The sequence below is a fragment of the Meriones unguiculatus genome, chromosome 14 (assembly GCF_030254825.1).
Source record: "Meriones unguiculatus strain TT.TT164.6M chromosome 14, Bangor_MerUng_6.1, whole genome shotgun sequence".
NCBI classification, from domain to species: Eukaryota; Metazoa; Chordata; class Mammalia; order Rodentia; family Muridae; genus Meriones; species Meriones unguiculatus.
This window is the reverse complement of record NC_083361.1, coordinates 304,123-326,232: the sequence shown is the minus strand read 5'-3', so window position 1 is coordinate 326,232 and position 22,110 is coordinate 304,123. Positions and strand designations below refer to the sequence as shown.

At 41.1% G+C, this 22,110-nt stretch overlaps 1 long non-coding RNA gene and 1 pseudogene across 1 annotated transcript; both read right to left on the bottom strand.

The window, feature by feature from the left end:
• Positions 1-1,671: 1,671 nt before the first annotated feature.
• LOC132647081 (uncharacterized) lies at positions 1,672-17,447 on the bottom strand. Its single transcript, XR_009585347.1, has 3 exons — positions 17,105-17,447; positions 7,347-7,564; positions 1,672-4,835 (listed from the first exon to the last, which is right to left on the bottom strand). It is a non-coding gene; the product is annotated as an uncharacterized LOC132647081 (long non-coding RNA).
• Positions 11,481-14,962, bottom strand: LOC132647080 (isocitrate dehydrogenase [NADP] cytoplasmic-like; annotated as a pseudogene).
• Positions 17,448-22,110: the final 4,663 nt, after the last annotated feature.

Below are 22,110 nucleotides of genomic sequence, written 5' to 3'. Positions count from 1 at the left end.
GATAGAATAGCTGGGTTATAGTGTAGACATATTGTCTTATCTGTTATTGATTGTACTGTTATGGCATCACCTAGGCATCTGAGTTCATGATGATTATATATCTAGGAGCTGATTTCTGAGTGCCTTTCTAAGGTGGATGTTTGTTCCTTGGTTTCTCTTTCCTCTCAGGATTTTTGGAGAGTGTGATGGTTTTCTTCTGGTGTCCTTAACCTCACTGGCTCCTTCAATCCTTCCTGCCTCTTCCACGAGGTTCCTCAATTTCTGTGTCAAGTTTAGCTGTAGTCTCTGTATCTGTTTCCATCACCTGCTGGGTGGAACCTCTCAGAAGACAGTTATGCTAGGCTCCTGTCTACAAGTATAACAATATCATTAATAGTGTCTGGGGTTGGCTCTCTCTCTACAAGTATAACAAAGTATCACTAATAGTGTCTGGGGATGGGTCTCAAGTTGGGCTAGTCATTGATTGCCCTTTCCCTCAACTTTTGCTCTTTCATTACTCTGTACCACTTGTAGGCAGGACAAATTTTAGGTTGAAGGTTCGGTGGGTGGTTTTGTGTTCACATCTCTCCAGTGGAAGTCTGGTGTGGTTACTGGAGGGGACCATTTCAGGTTCCATATCCCCTGTTGCTAGGAGTATTAGTTAGGGCCACACTCAGAGATTCCTGGAAAGTGTTCCTTGTCCTATGTTTCTGCCTCATCCCAGAGAAGTCCCTCCAAGGAGTCCACACTTACACAAGTCTGGAAATCATTTTTGTGGTTTCCAAGAAAATTAGAAATAGTTCTACCTCAAGACCAAGCTATATCACTCCTGGGCTTATATCCAAAAGATGCTCCACCATTCCACAAGGACACTTGCTCAACTATGTTCATAGCAGTTTTATTTGTAATAGTCAGAAACTGGAAAGAATCTGAAAGTCCCTCAATGACAGAATGGATAAAGAAAATTTGTTATGTTTATACTATGGATTACTACTCAACTATGAAAAACTTGGACATCATGAAATTTGCATGCAAATGGATGAAACTAGAAAATATCCTGAGTGAGGCAACCCAGACCCAGAAAGACATGTATGGTATAAATGGATATTAGCCATAAAATACAGGCTAAGTATGCTACAATCCACAGACCCAAAGAAGCTAAGTGACAGGAGAACTCAAGGGAGAATGCTTGAATCTCACTTAGAAGGGGAAATAAAATAGACATCAGAAGTGGATGGAGGGAGAGTGGGTGGGTAGGGATACAGGAAGGATCATGTGTGGGAAGGACAGAGAAAAAGAAAACTAGGAGAGAGATTGAAAATAAAATATTCTTTTGTCGAACATTCCTCCCCTGCACTTTAACTATATGGTAGGCACATAAACATTCAATATGCACAGAGCAGGAGCATGTCAATCATTCAATTCAAACAATATATTTTAAAAATGTATGTTATTTTCTATTAGTGATTATATACAAAAGTGAAAGTAGGAGCTGGAGAGATGGCTCAGAGGTTAAGAGCACTGTCTGCTCTTCTGAAGGTCCTGAGTCCAATTTCCAGCAACCACGTGGTGGCTCATGGCCATCTATAATGAGATCTGATGTCCTCCTCTGGCCTGCAGGCACACATGCAGATAGAACACTGTACACATAATCAATAAATAAAATTTTTAAAAGGTGAAAGTAGGGTAAAATGTAAATGTGATAACAATTTTAAAAATAAAATTAAAATATCACTGATTTAATATTGTAGAATAAGGAAAGCATATTTTTTTAAAAGAAGGGTTATTCTTACATAAATTAGTTAATGAAACACATATCATACGCCTTAAGTCAGAGAAAGAATTCTATACTTGAAGCATACATTGTACAGTAGAAAAGAAACAACAAAACACTAATAATAGAAGCAAAGGAGTTAAGTTGTGATTGTTGAGAAAATATCTTGAGAAAAAAATTGATTATAGTTCCATGATCACCAAAGTAGGAAAAACAAGACATCAAAACAGATTTGAGTCTACTGAAAATAAACTTGATAAATATTTAGCTCAAACTATAAAACAGAAAAAAATCCATTGATAAAGTGATGTTTTCATAAATACACAAAGTTTTAATGTAGTAAAAATATGGCATTATAAACAAAGCTTCATATGTGTTTTAAGATAAAAGTCACAAATACCAGCAAAGTATTCAAAACCTAATTTTTTAATACCTAGAAATATTTCAATAGTTCTCTCCATAGATGTTAAAAAATAGTGCTATATCTAACTGCAGCAATATATCACTAGTGAATCATTTAAGACTCCAGAGTTTAATGGCATTTATTATTTCACAATCATTCCACATATGAATCAAATTGGAGTACCCAATGGATTTTCTGAAAATAAGTAAATATGGGTTCCAAATCTGAAAGCACCATATAATAAATGAATTTCAAAGAATATAGTTCATGTTGGATAAAATGTACGTCCAGAATTAGGAATTTTTTCATAAGGGGATGTAAGAATCAAATTAGGATTATGCAATATAATTCTGTAATCTTATGGCCTATTGAATAGATGCAACAGAGTCACACATTCCAAGTGCTGGTGTTGAAGATGTGTCATTGTTTCCAGCCATGTTGTGTTGTGTTCCAGCCATTTTTTCCTTCTTTGATTAAAAATAAATAAATAAATTCAATGGAATTGATTTCATTTGTCTTTGAACTCCAGAAGATTCTCTTATATTCTCTGTGTAAACTGAACCTTGCGAAATCACATTGTCTGTCAAGCATCATTTAAACAGGGTCTGATTTTCAGAAGGTTTCATGGTTTAGAGTGACAGCAGAAACTCTATTTTTACATCTCATTATTTTGTTAAAAATGAAGCCTCTTACTGCAGATGCCTAATTGGTAAGTAGTTGTTGTTTAGAAACATAGATCTCAGGAACAGGATGTGAGGGACTGACCAGGTGTTTCATAGGCTCTGATGAGCATAATGCATTGGAGCAGCGGCAAACAAGGAGAGTTCAGTTGAGCAACAGGCATTATGTAAGATGGAGTTTCTAAAACTCAACAGCAGAGTAATACGGATCTTATATAATTCACTGAGAAAAATGTCTTTCTTTCTTACGGAAGTGGAAGTCATGGATAACTGACAATGGAAGTAGAGATGTCATTTTAAGTGAGGTCAGGAAAAGACTTTGAACCTGTTCATAGAAACCATGTTTGGATGTTCAGTAACCGTGAAGAAAATTGACGGCTCTATAAAAACAGGATGTTAAAGACCCTTATTCTAGTACCATCCTAAACACCATGAGTGTAAGTGAGAATTAGCTGATGCAGTTTGGACATCTGCAGTCTTTTATGTGGTATGACTGAAGAGGTGGGCTTTTCAGAGGTGGGTAGGGAGGTTTAACTCCATGGATGCTGTTATATTTAAAAAGCAATATAGAAAGGGAGAAGGCAGAAAGAGACTAGACTGCCTTCAGCAGAAGTTACCGTTTGTTTCCAATAGCAGGGAAAGACATTCTCCAGTTGGAAAAAGGGTACCTGGGAAAAGGGGTACGGGACCCAGAGTTTATGGGGGGAGGTCAGAGATGAAAATTTAAATGCAGATTCATGTGCCTATGTGCTAGCCTCTACTCCCTGAGTCATTTCTTCATATGTGCCTGTTCTATTTTAATAATTCCCTTGTTCTGACTACCATGATGGATGTGGAGGTGGGTGACTGATTTAGGAAAGGGCAGTGAATGAGAAGGGGTTGGGGCTTCAAAATAGAATCAGTAAATTTCAGCAAGCCTTAGTGGAATTAAAAGTTCTTTGTCTTGGTGTAAACATCAGCACTTACTTACCAAGCCAGTGATACCTGATTATGGTCAAAGGATATTTCATCTTTTAGGCACGGGTCAGAGGGGCTACATGAAAATTAGGGATGTGACAAATTTATAGCATGCAACAAGAATTTTAACATCATTATCAGAAGCAGGATATGATGGAAGTTTCCAGAGAGAATACAATTGTAATTGCCAGGATACAATGACATCTGCAAGCTATAAGGGTACACAGAATTAATGTCTAATTAATTAAATGTTTGCCAAGCTTCTGGATGTCTTCCTGACTTCTAGGGAAGACAGAGAACACAGGTGGCTTGAATGTTCAAGTGTCTGAGGGAGTTCTTTAAGTGTTGGGACACACTGAAAGGGACACAGTGCTTCAGGAGCTAAGGTCTCTAAACTAAAAGTCCACTGGCACATGCTTCTCATACCAACTGTATGCCAGGCCAAAACCATAATTCCCCACAGGCCCTCCCCTTCTTAATTCAAAGTATACATGTCAAAATTCAAAGAAGACATGCAGAAGCAAATCAGTCTCAAAGCTATAATGCTTCTCCACATAACCAACTAAAAAATCCCAAAGAAATTCCTATGGACCACATTTTAGAGCCCAATTAAAATTAGAAAAATAATGACCAAAAATCTTTGATAGGTTTTGCACAGTAATGAAGGGGGGAATTTATCTAAATTTCAGGGCTGATTGCTAAATAGTTCATCATGCAAAGCCTGAACATCAGTGCCTCGATTGTCATGTGACCATCTTTGCCTAGGGAACAGTATGTCACCAGTAACAGACGTATTCAATAGCGACAACACAGCAAGAAACAACACCCTTCCACCAAGACTTCAACTCTTTTCCCTCAGTCAACTAGTTTCTTCATCTGAATCATTGCTGACAAGGAGACTCTTTTTCATGGCTCAATGACTCCATCACCCCCATTCACTTTCCTTTCCTCAGGTCTAGCCCCTGCAGACACTTAGGGCCTTCTTCGTCCATCTTCCACGGGTCAAGTCAGTCTTTCAGGTATCCACCTGAGTTTCCACACCCTGAGAAAACAAACAAACAAGCATAAGCTCAGTTCCATTACTGGATCTGGGCAGTTCCAATGATATGACATAACAACTCTCAAAAGGACCATGATTATGAATTTGTTCAGGAGGGCCCAAGAAATTTTCAGTAGCAGTAGACTGTCCTTTCCCAGTTTTAAAAAAATTAAGTATAAAAAATAAAAGATATAATATTATTAGGGATATCCATACAATGCTTCTCCTCTCCTTTATTTTAAATAATATTTCAGCTGTCCATTGCTTCTTCCGTAAGACTGATGCTGACAATTATGTGGAATGCAAGTGATGTGGGTTATAGCATATGGCTGTCAATTTTTTTAATGAATTCTCTTGAAATAAAAGAGTTGGCAGTATATACAAAAGCATTATCAGTTTTTAATCTTTTACAGGAACTAAAATAGCTGTCTGGCATGCTAAACTAACATTCTTGTATGTCAGTTGCTTGACAGTAATTACTGCTGCCTCTCCATCAACCATAATGTGACTGATGACCTGAAAAAAAGATAAAAAGAATCTTGATATGGCTTATCAGGCCCCTCTGTAATTTTTATGAGTCATTAGTACTCAATTTAATTAAAATGAACAGTTTAGAAGGACTGCAATGGAATAGTGTTTAATATCAGCTTCTGGAAAATCACATTTATAGTAAAGAAATGCAACATGCCAGCAGAAGATGCAGCTCCCATTGTTGTACATGAATGAAGTGTGCTATCTGGGGTATGATAGTACTTAGGCCGGGCCACAGGAGGAAGAGAAATCAAAGAGCATAAACCTCCAGTCTGCACTTTTTCTAGATTTGAAATTCCACACTGGATTTAAAAAGACATTCATTATGTTAGACACATAGATGCTCTTTACAAACATAGCTGCTGTGCATTTTAACTCCACACATCATCGTTCCAGTCCTGTATGAGCTCTCCCACAGGTACAACATCTGCACACAAAAGCCCCCAGTACTCACACCAACAGCATCGGAAGTGAGTTTCTTTTTCATCCTTATAGGGAGCCGTACTCTAGTCAGTGTTTACTCTTAGAGCACTTCTGGCTTTGGTCATTTATATTAGAGCAAGAGAAAAGTAGCAGTTAATGTAAAGTAGCAATTAACTAACGTAATTCCTAGACTGCTATTACACAGTAAAATACGATTAGAAAAACAAACAAAGATCCCCTGCCACATTCATTAAAGTGGCAATAACTGTATGAAAATGAAAAAGGCTGTAAACATACAGAACAGTTCAATTTTTTCTTCTAAACAAATTACAAAATGATTTTTGTTTTTATCCTTGAGTGTCATTTAAAAATGCAAACCTGTGGATCCAGTTACCTCAGAGACTTATCCTAAGCACAGCTTTGACCTTAAAGTTTGGTCTGAGCTAGTTTGGTCTTCAAGTTTTATTCTAAGTTTGTCCATGAACTCAAATGTATTCAAGTAGTCAGAAGGTGGTACAATGGGTAAGCCCTTAATGTAGTTGCTTATTGATAGTTATCATTGATTTATCTTTTAGTTAAACTGCAGCCATTCCTAACCCAGCTGTCTACCAAATCACCACACAGAGACTAGGATTTACTTAATTAACCTAGAGCACAATGCTGGGCAATGTTTACACCTTCCTAAACCTCCAAGCCCGCATAGCTTCATCCCATTCAGAATTTCCAACATTGCACTTCTTTTAATCATATCTTAGGTCCGATTCATCTCTCCCCATGGTTCCAAGTCCTGTCCTGCTGATCTCTGCTCTCCTCTCCCCCCACTCACTTCCTTCTCCTCCCCTCTGGACATTGATCTCCCACCTTATTCTCTCCATTGCACAGCACTGGTTGGTTGTTTTATTGAAAATACAGAGCACAAATGGTGGCATGTTTACACAAACTTGAGACAGGTGATGCTTAGAATAAACATCACAATGCAATGTCCAGATTGAGACCATAGAGTGGGGTAGAGAAATCAGCATTTGAATGAACAAGGGTAAATTGTATACATACCTTAAAAACATTACCCCTTTAAGTCCAATAAAAAGGCTCCTTTTCTTTCAATACAATAATAATTATAAAAGTTATGAAAACTATTGGGTAAGATGTACATGTGCAATGTCCGGTTCAGGTGCATTTAGCAATTTAAGAGAAAGTATGTGTTTATCCAGCCTATCTTGACAAATTTAGAGTTCTATACCTAAATTAACTTTTATCTTTATTGTTCTTACGTATATGAAAACATTTTCTTAAATTCAAAACAACTTAAGATTAATTGTGGAACTATAACTATTTGGTCTTCAACCCCACCAGAGACTTGAGAAGGAATAAAATTAGTTACTGGAGTAAATAGGAAGTGCATGTTAGCAGCTTCCAAAAAATAAAAATTGACAGAGACAGTTAGCTGCCTGAACAGTCACCCATAACGCTCTATAACGTTGGAGCATCATCTTCAGCCTTCTGGCTCAGAATATTTGACAGACACATATGTGAAGAAGGAACTATTTAGGACTTGCTTACCCTGTCTTGGCAGAGTTCGGCAGTCGACTTGTCCTGCATTTAAGTTTGCCCATTTTTGGCAGAAGTTGTCTGTTGTGAAGCGAGGCTATTTTCTTTATCCGAGTGGCTTGTTTGCCACATTTGAAGCCATCTCCATATGGAGGTTCTTCGAAGCTCATCATCTTCTTTGAGGTGGGTGGGGTGCTGCCAGGAAATGACCTGTCTCATTGTCAAAGAAGCTTTAAAATAATAAAGACTTTTTAAATTCCATATTCTTTAGATTTCTGAAGGTTTTGAGGACTTACCTATCTTTATGTAATCGACCTGTCTACAAAATCGTATCTATCTGTTAAACCTAGGATGTATATTCTCGCGATAAATTAGATGAGAGTCTGACATGACTATGAGTTGATTAGCTAGCGAGTAACTTTCATTACCTAATACCTTAAACAATTTAAAATTATAGGAAGCAAACCTGAGTTTGTAGCAATAAACTAAAATTTACCAATGTATTAAAAATAGAATTTTGCATTAATATACGAAATCCTACACCAGAGTTAAAAATAACCATATTTGAAAATAACAAATAAAACCTTAAGTTGAGTAGATTCAATAATCTACCTTTTGTTGTATCATTCCTATAAGATATCCCTGTATTCCCCCTTATTTCTTTCCAACCCCTTTTCTCCTTATCTAAGAAGGAAAGATAGAGAAAAGAAAAAGGGCAAGAGAGAAATCCCTGAGTCTAACCTTGTTTTCTCTCTGAGTAAGACCACTAATAATTTATAACCTCCTCCCAATGACATTAAATTTTCATAGCGCCAGAAAACAACAAAAAACCTACCCAGCCCCCTTAAAGGAAACTGGATGTCGTTCTCATGAATTTTTTCTAGCTGACTTTTTGGACATGCAAAAGTCATATTAGGGGGCCCAAAGGAAATTGGGGAAAATGGTTAATTAAGCAAGCATTAACATTTGTGGTCCAGTCTTTGAATGCTGAGAAATTTTAGGCTTAATAGAAGTCCTGTTTAGAACAGTCTAAAATGCTGCACCAATTGAGATTAGTAGCTTTCTTCAAAGCTCTCTTGGGAGCAGGCTTTGATGAGGAATAGCAATTGAAGCAGCTGAGCCAGAAACAACCAGAATATTGGAACATGCAAGATGCTGGAACAGATGTGTCAACTTCTCAGCATGCTGGAAGGATGAATTATGCCAGGTCTGATCCAGTGTCCCTGGTGTCCAGTCTTTTTGTTCTCCAAACATATAAATTCTCACAAGTACTATACAGTCCTAAAATTATAAATGTATGAGATGTACAGGATAAAACTAAACTGTAAACCAATTTTATCTATCCCAATTAAAAGAATGGCATAATATATTTTGAGGAAATTGTAGCCAAGGATTTATTGGTCATGTATTGTTGAAGTTTGGGCTGGAGACATTTTTATTTCTCAGTCAGTGTCAGAGTTGTTCCCATGTAAAGGGATCAGCACTTTATGTTACATTTCTGTTTTAGTCTTCCTGATTTTTCTCTTCTTGTGTGTGGCCAAGATCTTCAAGTGGTCTTCCTCTGTCATATCTGATTTTTATTAGTTTTGATGGAACCCATACTTTCTCTTCTCCTGCATAAATATACACAAAACCTCTTCCCCAGCATAAAACATTCCCTGTTCTCCATTTTGGAATTAAGAACTTTATATGCTGTTCTAATTCAGCAGTCCTTTCTAAATTCCGCTGTGTCTTAGGAGGTGTGCTACTTATTTCATTTAAACATTTTAAAATTGGCAAGCCCCAATTTGCAGTGCTTTCTCCAAACATTCACTATCTCTGACAAACATGTAACCTTAGGATCATGCTCTCCAGAATTTAAGGCAAAAGGCCACTGGAATTCTGAATATGAATCTATGGCATGATGCATGTGTTTCAGTTCTCCAAACTCTGTAAAATGGAGCAAACCAGCCACTGTATGACCTTTATCCAAGACAACACTAAACAGGATCTGCATTTCTACTTCAGCACATGGACTTTTATCTAGTACCTGAACCTTCAGAATATACATACAATATCCAGTGTGACTAAGTCGGCCTATAGCTGAAGACTTTCTCTCCAGCATCTGAATGGGCTGCCATTTTGCAATATCCTCAAGCCTCTGTGGATTTTTCTCATCTGGAACCACCTCTTTTGCTGTCATTGTAAGTACCAGATTGGATTGCTCTGAAGGCCTCTATTTTGATTCAACGATTTCCCAACCTCTGTTCTATGGCCTTTAATTTAGCATCTATTTTCTTAGTCTCTTCTTTCTCAAGTCTGTCTTATCTTGACCTTTTCCAAAGAGGATATACAAAACTGAAATCATCAGTGCAAAATTATTTGTATGCAAAGAGAAACAAACGCAAAGGGTATCCAGAAGCACTGTGTCACTGTGTCTTCCTCCATTTTCAACATAGAAAATTATCTTTTTTATTAAATTTTTGTTTTTATATTAATTAAAGTTTATTTACTTTGTATCCCAGCTGTATCCTCCTCCCTTATTCCCTCCCAACCCCACCTTCCCTCCCTCGTCTCCTCCCATGGCCCTCTCTAAGTTCATTGATAGGGGAAGTCCTCCTCCCCTTCCATCTCACCCTAGCTTACAGGTCTCATCAGGACTGGTTGCATTGTCTTCCTCTGTGGCCTGGCAAGGCTGCTATCCCCACATGGGTGAGTGGTCAAAGAGCCTCCCATTGAGTTCATGTCAGAGACAGTCCCTGTTCCCCTTACTAGGGTACCCACTTGGATACTGAGCTGCCATGGGCTACATCTGAGCAGGGGTTGTAGGTTATATCCATGAATGGTTGTTGGTTGGAGTATCAGTCTCAGAAAAGAACCCTGTGCCCTGATATTTTGGTTCTGTTGCTCTCTGTGTGGAACTCCTCTGCTCTCCAGTTCTTCCTATTTCCCCCTTCTTTCATAGGATTCCCTGCATTCTGTCCAAAGTTTGGTTATGAGCCTCAACATTTGTTTTGATACACTGCTGGGTAGAGTCTTTCAGAGGCCCTCTGTGGTAGGCTCCTGTCCTGTTTCCTGGCTAGACACAAAATTAACTTAAAAAAATCAGAAGCCCTCTTGTATACCAAAGACAAAAGGGCCAAAAAAGAAATTAGGGAAACAACATCCTTCACAATAACCACTAATAACATAAAATACCTTGTTATGACTCTAACCACGCAAGTGAAAGACCTGTTTGAAAAAAACTTCAAGTCTCTGAAGAAAGAAATTGAAGAAGATATCAGATGATGGAAAGATCTCCCATGCTCATGGATCTATAAGATTAACATAGTGAAAATGGCCATCCTGCCAAAAGCAATCTACAGATTCAATGCAATTCCCATCAAAATATCAACACAATTCTTTACAGACCTTGAAAGGCAATTCTCAACTTTATATGGAAAAACAAACAAACAAAAAAACCCAGAATTGCCAAAATGATCCTGTACAACAACAGATCGTCTAGAGGTATCTCCATTCCTGATCTCAAACTGTACTACAGAGCAATAGTAATAAAAAGTGCATGGTATTGGTATAGAAACAAAATGGTGGGTCAATGGAACCAAATAGAAGACCCAGAATCCACACACCTATGGACACTTGATTTTTGACAAAGAAGCCAAAACCATACATTGGAAAATTATCACTTTTAATATCAAAATCTTTCCCTAAGGACTTTACTTTCTTAGACCCTGTTTCCCTTTCAGACCTTACCAGTTCAGATGCTTGAGGTTTCTAAGTTTATCTCTGGCTCCTGTTTCTAGGGAGAGGTATTTTTTCTGCCTCCCTCACTGGATCCTGACCCCTTCCTCACTCTGGGAAGTTATTGGGTCCACAAATGTTTGCTCTTCAGATGAACAAGAACCCTTTCTCAAAGGGATTGAATTTTCTGCCTTGGTTAGCAAAGTCTGGCTTTAAGAAGCTTTCTTGTTAAAGAGCCACTTTTATTCTGTACCTAAGGACACTGCCTCTCTGGGATTTGAATGTATCACTTTTGTTTTTCTGCAGCCTGCTGGAGGCCTTGGGGCTCTGCAGGGGGTCTGTCTAATCAAGAATCTGTGAGTTCCTTGTTTAGGAACTGCCTTTGCCTTGATTTTAAGGAACGGAACTAAAAACCTGCTCTATAGTTTTCCTTTCTATGTAAATTCTTACTAGATTGCTGTAAATTCTGCTACACGTTAGTACGCCATTTGTTGTTGATTATTAATACTTATCACTGGTTTATCTTTTAGTTAAACTGCAGTTATTCCTAAACCATCTGTATACCCAAATCACCACACAGAGACTAGGATTTATTTAATTAACCTAGAGCACAATGCTGGGCAATGTTTACACCTTCCTAAACCTCCAAGCCTGCATAGCTTCATCCCATTCAGAATTTCCAACATTATACTTGCTTTTAATCATATCTTTGGCCTGGTTCATCTCCCCTCATGGTTCCAAGTCCTGTCCTGCTGATCTCTGCTCTCCTCTCCCCCCACTCACTTCCTTCTCCTCCCCTCCAGACCATGATCTTCCACCTTATTCTCTCTATTGCTCAGCATTGGCTGTTTGTTTTATTGAAAATACAGAGCACAAATGGTGGCAAGTTTACACAAACTTGAGACAGGTGATGCTTAGAATAAACATCACAATGCAATGTCCAGATTGAAACCAAATAGTGGGATAGAGAAATCAGCATTTGAGTGAACACGGGTAAATTGTATACATTCCACAAGAACATTATACCAACACTTTAATGCAAGCAGCAAAGCCCTTAGTCATAAAGTCAGTCAGTAATCTCAATGCAGACTTTGCAAAGAAGCTGAGCTCAATATTGTTTATTAGCTTTGCTCTGTGTGCTAAGGCTCAGGGCCAGGCAAAAGTGGAAGCAATGGGGTTGGTGGATGTCTCCTGTCCTTTCTGGTACATGCAGTGTGATAGTGCCATGGGCAGCCTTGTAAGACCTGGGGTCTCACAGCTCAGGAGTTTAAGATTGCGCCCTTCCCAGAAACTCCCCCAGACCAGGACTCCTTGCAAAAGCAAGAGGTTTATTAACCATTGCGCAATGGGGTCACCCCTGCCAGTCAGCAAAGAGTGGCACCCTTTCAGCCTCTGCTTCTACAAATCAGCACACTGGTGATCGTGCCAAGGGAGCCATAACATTGGGCAATGGAGTCTGACTGCACATTGCCATTGAAAAGGTTAGACTAACTTTGTAACCTGTATGTCTTCTAAAGCCTATAGTTTTGAGTTTTAGGTCCAGGTTAAGCTGAAGCCTCTTAGTACCTTTCCAGAGAATGGAGGAATGTGACCCTATCTGTGAGGACAGATATAAAAAGCAAGCAAGCAATGACCTTCACTCAGCAAAAAGAAGGACCATTGTCTTGGAGACCCCAGGTCTTACACCATCATAGTTTTTACAGTCCCAGATGAAGCATTCCCTCTGATTTCACAGCCTGGGCCACCATGTCATCAATGAGCCTGTGCTCACACTGCTCCTCTGAGCTTCAAACTGGAATAGTGTGTTGCTTGTCATAGATCCCATGAAAGATAACTTTGAAGCATTTGTCATACTTCTTCAGAATCGTGTTTTTGGTGTTTAGAGACAGAAGCCATGCCTTGAACAGAGCCATTTTGAAGGAACTGTGTGCAAAATCTTCAACTGATTTTGCAAAACCTGCACTCCCGGTGCAGGGTCCGTACCGCTCCCTCCCCCAAAGTGACTCACAGACCGTGGTTCGATGCAAAAGCAAGAGGCAGTTTATTCCGATCGTGATGGGGGTCGTCCCTTCAAAGCAGGAGACGACCCGAGCACACAAAGCACAGAGTTTTTATTCCTAAAAAATCAGGCCTTTACATTGATTAGTCAGCAGAAAAGATAGCAGTTATGCAGTTGGCAGCTGTAGCAGGGACCTCACAGCTCCAAGGACAGTCCTCCCATCTTTTCCCATCTCTCGGTTCTGTAGCGGGCCGCTTACAGCTTCAAGGACAGTCCTCCCCTAAATTGCCTGACTTGTTTTTTTTTTTTTTTCTTAGCTGGCCCTTATTCAAGGTCCAGTTTTTTTTTTTTTTTTTTTTTTTTTTTTTTTTTCTAATTTGGGATGGTCTCATTTCTCAATTTGTCCTGGTTGTACATGCCATGACAACACCACCACCTTCTTCAAAGTTACGTAGCATGTATGTCACCTTTTGGCTTCTGTCGTTTGATGTGTAGGTTATCTCTACTTTTTCAGGCCTGGAAACAACAAAATCAGTTGCTCAATATTGGTCCCCATAAGCATGAGAGCCAATGATGATGGGTTTTACCCAGCCTGTCAACACTGGGGGATATTTGCATATAATAGCTACTCTGAAGACAGTGCCACCCAGAATGTTTCAGATGGTGCCTTTTGGTGGTTTCCACATTTGTTTCAACTTGAACTACCGACCCTCTTCTCATCGAGCAGTGAGAGTAGCACACTTGTTACCAATGTTGTATTTCTTTATTGCCTCTGCAGAGTCCTTAGTGACCTAGTCATTTTTAGCCGCACGATTCTTATGCCTAAGTCATAACTATGCAGATCCAGTTCCACATAGGGAAGACTGAGTTTTTCTTTAATCAATTCCCAGATGTTTCATGCCATTTCATCCCCTTACATCTCCACCACAGAACCGCCATAGATTTTCCTGGACATATAACCCAGCTCACAACTGCAGGCACACAAGTGGTCCAGACCCAGCCCCCAGCTGGCTCAGCATCCACCACAACCTTTGTGACTGCCTTGGTAATTTTAGAAAGATCCTCTTTCTTTGCTTCTTTGTTTCTTTCTTCGTTTCTGTCTGTCTGTCTGTCTTTCTTCCCTCCATAACCCTCAGGAGAACATGTAATCTGCCACTGAGCATCACTACACATGCCTTCTCTCGCTAACATCTCAAAAATTATAGCAGTTTATTTTGATGATTTCTGTCAGCTTAGTCTTGACATCTTTCTGAATAATCACCCCTACGCAGTAAATATTCAACCACAATAAGACATGCTTTTGCTAGAATCTTTGAATCAAAGAGAACAAATGTATCTCCAGAGATAAACTCAAGGAGAGACAATGTAAGGAAAGCAGTCTGTCCACGCTGAGAACAAGCCTACTTAAGGTCATTAAGAGTCTTAAATGAAATTGGTATATAATTTTAACTTGTTGCCCTAGTTTATCAGGATTGGGCATTTCACAAACCAGGGAAAGAAAAATAAAATCCTTTCTCTCTCCCTTCTCCTGGACTCAATGCAGAGCCTCTTACACAAAAGACCTGTAGTGTGACTTAAAAGTTGATTTCTTTTACCTGAAAGCTCCTCTTGTACCATCCATTGAATGTGTGTATGAATATGTACTGGTATATAGTCTAATTGTTTGCCTATATGTGCACATGGCCTGATACCATGCAACCAGCAGCCTAAACTTGCTGCAGTTTCTGCAGAGGAGATGCTGGCTAAAATCAACACCGTTGTCGCGTGTAAGTTTGTGGGAGTTTGTTACAGTGAAGTTTTTTTACTTCATCCACCCTTTTTCCTTGAGCTTGTGTGCATGAGTGGTCAGTGCTTACTTACTCTCCTCTTTTCCTTTTCCTATTGATTCACAAGGTGTGCAGATTCAGGACCTAATTACACCTTTATAGGATAAGCCAGCCAAAGTTTACTTTATCCTATGGAGGCCTCCACAAGACCTGCTCCTGCTGAGAAGCTGCTCTCAGATCAAAGAGGCCCCTTTTTCAACCCCTTGCAGTTTTGACTAGAAGCTGTTTTTACAACTCTATTCAGAGATGTCAGGAGCGCTTGATTATGCTGGAGACTTTAACCGAGATGCCACAAAGGGCAGCAAGGTAAAAGGCAATGCCAGAATGATTTTTGAATGCTGCTCTAATCACACAAATCACACAGATATCTAAGAATTGCATAGCACATTATACATCCTATGGGGAATACAACCTGGCCACAGGTAGGGCTCGGACACTTTGCCTCCAGCATCTGGAGTTCGCAGTTCCAGCCAGACCTCAGATGACTTGATGGGCCTCGAAGGTTCTCTGCTCCCGGCCAGGCCTCAGATGCGAAGGAAGCTGCGGTTGCCTTCCAGGGCCAGTCTGATAAGGTGGTCCTTTCAGGGCCGGTTTGTTAAGGTGGTCTGGGATTTTCAAACAGGCGTTGGAGAATAGGCTGGTCTATCAGCAGTCTATCAGCTTCCTCATCATGAGTCTAGCCTGCCGCGCCTGTGTAGGCTTGGGCTGCATTTTTATACACTTTTTGGGGGCATGACTTGGCTTATCGCTCTTTCACACACACCAGCTGCTAATCAGCTGACATCACCTAAGTTCATTACTTAATGCCTTAAGGGTGTTGCCCAGTCACTGTTACCAAAAATGGCTCTTAATTTTGCTCCCGACAGCTCTGCTGTCTCACAGGCTCATTATATTCCACCCCCTAACACCTGAAATGAAATCGGCATAAAAGGTGTCAACTTTCGCTCACAGGCGAGGGGTTTACTTTCCGATGTTCCTCTGCCTCCTGTATCTGTTGTCTGTTATCAATATCAAAAAACCTCAAAGTTGGTGAGCAGCTGACTAATTATAGATTGTAAAGTTCCTCTTTCTACGTAGTTAATATGTAATCTTCTCGATTTTTTGTAAACTAAGTAATATATGCTGAAAATTCAAACAATAAGTCTCTATTAAAGTTTCTACTGAAAGCTCTAACACAGTAAGCTTCGAGTGATTTTGGTTCCTTTTTCTGTGCTAATGTATCTAGAGTACCAATCATCATCCAATAACACGAATGCCCCGTGGGTTGTGTATCTTACCAGGGACCTGCACATCCCATAGTTTGGTAGTCGCTTTCGGTAACATAGCAACTCAGTAAGGAAGCCAATGCGTGCAGGGCTCTGTCAAATGCATGTTTATGTACTGGGTTCCATTCCCTTGGGTAGTGGAACACTACATGCTTTATTATTTCAGCCATCAAATCATTATTATTATCTCTATGTCCCAAATACATCATAGACGTTTTAGATTTACATAGGTAACAATTATACATCGGGTTTCCAAACAATCCCGTTCTAGTAAGTACATCCGCAATTGGTTCCCAACATTTACAATAATAATAATTTAGCCATTTTTTAATTTTTCTTTTTTGTAGAAAATCAATTCTCCTCCTTGATCTGTTCACATTTTGTCTCTGCCTCAGGATTCCCTCTCCTTTGGGATGGCATTTCTGAGGAGAAATAAACTGATTCTGATAATAATTATTGCAATGACTATATATATTACAGTCCAAAAATTGTTTTTATCCAGCCCCACCAAGTGTAAATAGGTGTACAAGTAAAATCCAGGTGTACCGTTCTTGCGTTCTGGCTAGTGTAGAGTATGCCAGAGAAGATGTCTGCATGAATCCTCCTCTGCAATAATTATCAGTGGTTTAAGAACTTATAAATCTATGTTTAGGGAAATCTTCCTAATTCTAGGAAATAATATCACTTGGGCCACGGCAGTTTTATCACATTTGGGGGGAGAGATCATCTCTGGGAAGCAGAGCTCAGAGATGTGTTGCCTGGTTACTGGTCTCTGGTTACACATGGGGACCTGACACGGCTATCCGAAGTGGGTCACATGGATGCTCACATTGACATAATTATCAGCTTTGTTTAGTGTGAAGAAAGCAAGACCACAGACTCAGATTGGAGCAATCAGAAGGGTCTTCAGTTTCTTCCACACAGCACCAACTGCAGTGAACCTCCATCTTCCAGGCTTACCTGTTCATGTTGTAGTGGCTTCCCGACAAGGTGTCCTTAGTGGAGGCCGCCAGGCAGAAAGCATTCTCCTTCCCTCTGTGGGCCTCTTTATCTCCCTGGAGTCTTCTTTGTTGTCACACTGGGCGGTAATAAACAGAAGCCAATTAGCTTTGGGCTCTAAGAAGTGCCAGTGGGCTGCAGGGCACTGCCTGTCACACAGCTGGGCCTCTTGGGAGTTGTCCCCACTTAGCTCCTCTAAATAAGGCAACAACAAAGGCCCTGGCATAGTTTCCACTCAGCAAACTGCTGGAGGTGTCCTGCTGGTTGAGGTTGCAGCTCTTGTTTGGACCGGATAGCCATGTCCAGTTTGGCGCTAAGACTGAACTCCCTCCCCTCGGCAGGGTGCCCTGCTCTCTGCATAACTTCATCTGGAGAGTGCCTTTACATTATAGATTCCCCTAGCCACACTTGACAAAGCTCCACGCTATCTCCCCCAAACGGGACCTGATCTATATGCAAGTCAAGCATCCTGGAAATGCCTAGTTTCAGCCACTTATGTACATCCCCTCTTGTAGCACCTAACCACTCCCTAGGGTACACATTCTTTGTTCACTGTAAATAGTTAAACTAGCCATCAGCTGTTCCCCGGGTGTGCCATTCCAGGCACACTTCTGCTCTCCAGCCCCTCCTGACTTCGTGGGCTCCTGCGAAGAAGCCCCCAGGCAGGAGGAGAACAACTTTTGGTGCCAGTCGTCAGCTCTGGACTGCACCAAGAAAAGTGTGTACCCCCTTTTTACCCCGGCCTTCCCTTGAGGACTGACAAAGAAGGAAGGGAAGGTCTCAGGCGCCTAGGGTCCCGGTTTCAAAGCTGCAGTTTGAAGTCCCCCATCTCGATAAACAGTGGGCAGTCTGGGGCCCAAGGCCTCTCCCGCACAGACAGTGGGTAGGGAGATTTGCCCAAGCGTCCCATCCTGAGGACGGGTAACTTTCTCTGTTTAATTTACAGGTTCGCGCTCCTTAGAGTGTCCCACTGGCCTGAACTGAGTGTCCCGAGACTGTAAGCGTCTCTAACGCTCTCCTTCCTTTCTGAACATGGGGATCCAACACCACGTCAGAGAGATTCCAGATTCGCTCCCTTAGAGCTCCACTAAACCTGGAGGACTTAAAATCTCACCAAAGAAAGGCTATCATTTGTCTCCTTTCTCCCAGTGATAGCCGCTACTAGACGACAAAAAAAAAAAATCCCCATCATGGGAAAAAACACGCAGGAGGACAAAGGGCAGGACTAAAATTAAAAAAAAAAAAAAAAATTCCAAAAAATTGTCTAGTAGCTGCCAAAAAAAAAAAAAGCAATGTTCTTAAACAATGCAATGTTTTTAATTAAACAAAAGCTACTCTTTCCCATCTCCCTCCCCCTTACAAGTTTTCACTGACCACGGAGAACAAAGACCCTGACTTCTCATTGGCCAAAGAGAGTGAAAATGCAGGAAAGACTAAGGCTCCTGCTGGGCTTTCGCCTCGGCAACGCTGTCTGGTCCTACATCTGCCTGCAGCACCTCCCCCCATAGAACAGCTTTGCAACTAGAGATCAACAGCTCTGTAATCTCTGAGTTGCTGGCAACAGTGGCTCTCAGGAAGAAAACCAGTATCCCCAGCTACCCCAGACTCAATGGCCTGTGGCCCAGGGACCTCTACCGGTCAAAACCCTCCCTGTTAATCTACATTTAACTAGACAATACCCCCTTTCAGCTACAGATTTAAAAGGGCTACGACAAGCTGTTCCTGAAGATGGAATTCATGCCCCATGTACCAGATCTATTTTACAAAGCTTTAATAGAAACCTTTTAACTCCCCAAGAGATGTATGCATATCTTCTCTCCCCAGCTCCTTGTTGGTACAATGGGAGACCCTATTTAGAGATGAATGCCAGTTACAGAATAGAAAAAAGAAGAAAAGAAAGGAAGAAAGAAGAAATAACCAACAAATAGGACTCCAACAAGGAATAAACTGGGAACTATGACCAACTGTTCGGCCAAGGCGATTTCTCTACAGGAAGCCAGGAGGCTTGACTCACTGCCAGCTGCCTGGACCAAGTCTGGACATGTGCACTTCGGGCACTTTAGCCCAGGAACCTGGAGAGTCTCTCCACTGTCTCTTTAAAACAGAAACTTTACCAGAATTTATACTAAGGATTCATGCCAATCTAGGCAGAAAACTAACAGGCCCTGCCACAAAAGCAGTGCTTTTAAACAGTCTCATTTGGGATGGAATGACCCCTGAACATAGGACTAAGACATGCCAGTGACTAAGACATGATCCTTATGACAAATGGATTCTAGCAACCCATGATATTGGGACTGCCTCTTATCAGGCCTCCTCTCTGTCACAGCCTTTGCAGCTGCAACACACAGTGACTCATCCTGCTTTAAATGTGGAGGGGATGGACACTGAGCAAGAGATTGCCCAAAATATAATTCAGTTGCCAGCAGACCTCCTACAAAACCACGTCCTCATCGCACGATGGGTGTGCACTGGAAAAAAGACTGTAGATCAGGATGTGATAAGGAAGGCGGAGTCCTGCCACCTTTAAGTTTATTGAGGAGCAGCCCTCAACCACACCAACAACAGGGAGAAACAGACATATCAGAAAAATCTCACCCTAAGCTCTCAATAAGAGTTGACAATAAAACCTTTAAATGCTTAATAGTCACAGGAGCTGATAAGACCATTTTAAGACAAGCTGAGGTCCCCTCACATTGGACTCTCCTACCAGGCCCCCAACTGATGGGAATCAGTGGCCTATCTAGCATTTATTACCCAAGATTCTTATAAGTGGGAAGACCTAGATGGAACAAATGGGACTATTAGTCCTCTAGTGGCTGATGTGACCACTAACTTATTAGGCAGAGATCTCTTAGAAGATTTAAATGTGGTCATTAAATTCTACTGGAGAAGAGGGAGACGGCCTCCAAAAAGAGTGACTAAGCAGATCAAAACCGAAAACACCACCAATTCTAAAGGCCACTGTTGAATACCTTACTTCCTGTGCTTCTAGCAATAGACTCTTGCTGACAGCAGTATCAGCTAATACTACCCTTCTTTACCTCAAGGACACAAAAAATTTCACCACTTCTGGCCTATCAGATATTCCTCTATTTGACCAGTCGTCTAACTATCCCGTTCGTGTCTCCAGCAGGAATGGACTCACTCACCACCAATGCCTCACTAAGATTACTCTTGCCAGGCCAACATGTGTCATTCCCCCTCTTCTTCTTTGGTGCCAAAGAAATGCCCAACCGTATGTTAATCTCTCATTGCCCACATGCTGTGTACCTGTAATGAGTACTCCCCAGGTATATCTGTTCAAGGAAAAAGAAGCTGCCCTTCTCCTCCAGACCCGTTTGCAGAGAGAGAGATATCTTCATCCATCTTCTGGTGGGAATCGGACTCACCCTCTCCCTGGGCGCTGGGAGCACTGCAACTGTCACGGTTGTACAGACCCATCATCTAGCAGGAGACTTTCAGAGTCAACTGGACCAGCCCATAGTATCAACTACTGCAAGCCTGGAGTCACTACAAAGACAGAGCGCTCTTGCTGGAGTAGTTCTCCACAATCGAAAAAACCTCCATCTGAAACTGCACAACAAGGGGGGACATGCATGGTCTTGGGGGAGGAATGCAGTTTCTTTGTCAGTGATTCCAATTTAATGGAACAAAATGTAAAAATCCTTAAGGCCCTCTGTAAAGATCTCTTGACCTGGTATAATCCTAAGGAACTTCTGTCCTGGTTTTAAACCCCCTTGTTTTCTTGGCTCCTACCCATTATTAGCCTTTAAATTATGTTATATTTTACTTTGATGCTTGTTCCTTGCATTATACAGTTTCTCTAATGACAAATTACCACCATTGTAGAATTACCGCAAACCAGGCCATAGTTTGATGTCAGGCCTTAGACTCCACTGATATAGATGGAAACTTTCTTAAAATTCAGTGACACTTCTCCATTATAAAATAAGATAGGGGCAGATGTTGGAGGTGCCCTGCTGGTTAAGGTTGCAGCTCTTGTCTGGACCGGATAGCCGTCACCAGCTTGGCGCTAAAGACTGAACCCTCGATGGAGTGCCCTGCTCTCTGCCTGACTTCATCTGGAGGGTGCCTTTAGATTATAGATTCCTGTAGCCACACTTGATATATGGCCTCTGACACAGCTCCCTGCTTGCTTTCCCCTTCTTGTACTTATTTTTATGCAAATCAAGCATCCTGGAAGTGCCTGGTTTCCACCAATTATGTACACCTATTCTTGGAGCCCCCCCAGCCACTCCCCTCGGGGTATATATTCTTTGTTCTCTGGAAGTACAGTTGAACTAGCCATCAGCTGTTCCTGGGGTGTATGATCCCTGTACAGTTCTCACCAGCCATTCCAGGTACACTTCTCATCACCAGCCCCTCTGGACTTCCTGGGCTGCTATGAGGCAGCCCCCAAGCAGGAGAAGAACAACACAAATGAGGACATGTGTTGGTCCAACAATCGGGACCATTTGAAAGCTTAGAAATACAGTTTAGTTTACACTGCTGGCAAGAAACATTAAAGTTTGAATCTTGTTAACATTTCCAAACAATAAAGCATAAGGAGAATTTACATAGGCAGTTACAGGGCCTCCCAAGAGTTTCTGTGGCAAGCTTCCAAATATAGGTTGGCTGAAAACCAGAATCAGACCAAAGCCCCATAGTCAGTCCTTTTTTCATTCTTCCTGATTTTGTTGAGAATTGTCCTCATTAACAGATAAATCAAGTCCAGCCCATTATATAAGAGGTTTCTCTGCATGACATCTTCTCCAAGGAGCAAATGAAACAAAGGTGGATCAGGAGCATAAGCCCAGTGCAGCTTTCCCTTCACCATCAGGACAGAATTCACCGTGGTCAGCAGCAGGAACATCTTCCCTCCAGGAAGCAACTGCAAATCGCACCAGCCTTTCCAGGACCCACCTGGCTTCTTCTGCGTCTTGTGGAAAAAGCACAACGTGCGC